At 44.4% G+C, this 2,394-nt stretch overlaps 1 long non-coding RNA gene and 1 pseudogene across 2 annotated transcripts; one reads left to right on the top strand and one right to left on the bottom strand.

Moving 5' to 3' along the window:
• Positions 1-321: 321 nt before the first annotated feature.
• Positions 322-819, bottom strand: LOC108316479 (annotated as a pseudogene). The gene has a single exon (XR_005203055.1). The product of XR_005203055.1 is annotated as a histone H3.3A-like (transcript).
• Positions 820-1,767: 948 nt separating this feature from the next.
• Positions 1,768-2,391, top strand: LOC108316480. The gene is made up of 2 exons (XR_001830348.2): positions 1,768-1,879; positions 2,282-2,391. It is a non-coding gene; the product is annotated as an uncharacterized LOC108316480 (long non-coding RNA).
• The last annotated feature ends 3 nt before the right edge of the window (positions 2,392-2,394 follow it).

Raw genomic sequence — 2,394 nt, 5'->3', positions numbered from 1 at the left:
TAAGAAATTTACTTGTTTTAAAAAAATCCTAATGCTGGCATTGTCCAGAAAAATTTAACAGGTTTATTTATAATTATTATAAAGTTGAACTGCTGAAACTTGTTCTCTGAAACATTTTAACTTTCATTAATGCTTTACGTCTCTGCATTTATATTAAAAATTCACACACAAATGAAAATGGAAAAACTGCCAATACCTGATTTCTGTCCCCTATTTTTCCACTCGCAATCATATACTTAGGTACCTTTAGACCCCATGGAAAAAAAATTATCTAACATTCAGAACTACCAGTAACAGGAAGAATATATATATATATATATATTTTTTTTTTGAGAATGAAATGTTTCCCATCATAGTGGATTCTTAAGCACGCTCTCCACGTGTGCGGCGTGCTAGCTGGATGTCTTTTGGCATAATTGTTACACGTTTGGCATGGATAGCATAAAGGTTGGTGTCTTCAAAAAGGCCAACCAGATAGGCCTCACTTGCCTCCTGCAAAGCACCGATAGCTGCGCTCTGGAAGCGCAGATCTGTTTTAAAGTCCTGAGCAATTTCTCGCACCAGACGCTGGAAGGGAAGTTGCGAATCAGAAGTTCAGTGGACTTCTGATAATGTCTAATTTCACGGAGTGCCACAGTACCAGGCCTGTAACGATGAGGTTTCTTCACCCCTCCAGTAGAGGGCGCACTCTTGCGAGCGGCTTTTGTAGCCAGTTGCTTCCTGGGTGCTTTACCACCGGTAGATTTGCGGGCAGTCTGCTTTGTACGAGCCATGGTATAGAGACCTCCTTACTTACCCTCCTTCTCCTTCGGCTGGAGCTTGGCGAGCGAGAGGCGGCGCTGGCGTTGGAGAGCGACAGCGGCGCGGCGGCGGCTGCGAACACTGGTATTTATCTTTTATGTCTATATAATGTCTCCTAGTGGTCCAGAAGGCACTAGAGTGGTATCAACAATTATCTGACATATAGTAGGCATTCAGTGAAAGTTTGTTGACAAGCATAATAATGTCCCAATCTAGTTCTATTTCGTTACTTTGGACCTGGTTTACTCTGAGGTGGGCTTAAGTTTTTGAGTGAGTTATTAGCATAACTGATGAGGATGCACGTGTGTGTGTGTTCTCTCTAAAGGAGTTTCATTTTCCCACAGCCATTACAGCTGAACTTATGTGAATTACCATAAATGGATATGTACAGGTAGCATACAAATAAGAGAACGAGTGTCTCCACAGTGAAGAAGAAATTTAAAAGGAGATATTTCCAGTAAGTCTCGCTAGCACGCAAAAGGCATAGAAGCTGACATAATTTTTTATTCTAAACCCTGCAGGTGTTTCCTGTATCTCTATTTAGTGATTTAACTTTATGTAGTTAAATGAGTGGGAAGATGATACAGGAAACTCACAGTATGTTCATTTTGTTTCTTTTCCTTAGCACTTGGGCAGATGACGGGTATGAATCTGTTTTTCGTCCGGAGAGCAGATCTAGAGTCTGTCCTTTCCAAAGAGAAAACAAGAAGCATCCTCAGGAAGCGCCTACTGCTTTCATTTTCTATCTAGCGAGAGAAATAGCTCAAATATTTATCAATGGTTTCAGAGGATTAAGGAGTATGAAATTGGGCTGACCTTCAGAGGCCCAAGAACTTTGACTCCATGAGAGGGCGAGAAATCGGTTTCGGGGGAATTTAAGTTAATGGGTATTTTGCTTTGTGAGGTGTAGAATCCAGCCCCGGGACAAGAGGCAGTCAAGCGAGGCCACAGAGGCCGTTGCCATGGTTTCCACGCACGTTTTCTCCGTCAGCCTGTTTCTTTGCGCGGCGCTAGATGCCGTAGTTTCCGCTTCCGGTAGCGAGAAGCCTTGGGGTCGGCTAGGTACTGAGCGCGCCAGGTGAGGAGTTGTGCGGCGTTTAGGGAAAAGAAGGTGGGCTTTTGCTCCTTTTTCCAATGACCAACAAAGAGTCCTTTCCCAGCTCCTAACCCAAGCCCTTTTGGAGCTGTGTGCGGTTGTCGGGACCCAGTGGCGTCACCTTGTCGCTCCTGTCCTTCCCTTGCCTGGCGATGCGTCTTTGTGGTAACGCCCCGCTACCATCTCTTTTCTTCCCTAGGCAGGGATTTAGATTGGCAATGAGAATGTCAGATAACTATTCGCGTCTACTTTCTAGGTTGACTTCCGTGTGCTCCATCTCGCACGTCCCTGAACACGTTGCATTTACAGATCCTAAGTAAGCCGCGCGGTATTATGTTGCGTTTCTCTTTCTACTTTTCTCGCCCTTTCTCTATCATCCTTTAGGCTTTGGAGTGAAGACTTAAATCCAAGGTCATGGCAAGACATCTGAAGTTCATCGCAAGGACTGTGATGGTACAGGAAGGGAACGTGGAAAGCGCATACAGGACCCTAAACAG

The sequence above is a fragment of the Cebus imitator genome, unplaced genomic scaffold (genome assembly GCF_001604975.1).
Source record: "Cebus imitator isolate Cc_AM_T3 unplaced genomic scaffold, Cebus_imitator-1.0 Scaffold188, whole genome shotgun sequence".
NCBI lineage: Eukaryota > Metazoa > Chordata > Mammalia > Primates > Cebidae > Cebus > Cebus imitator.
Note: the sequence above shows the minus strand (reverse complement) of the source record. Positions and strands in the feature narration are given on the sequence as shown.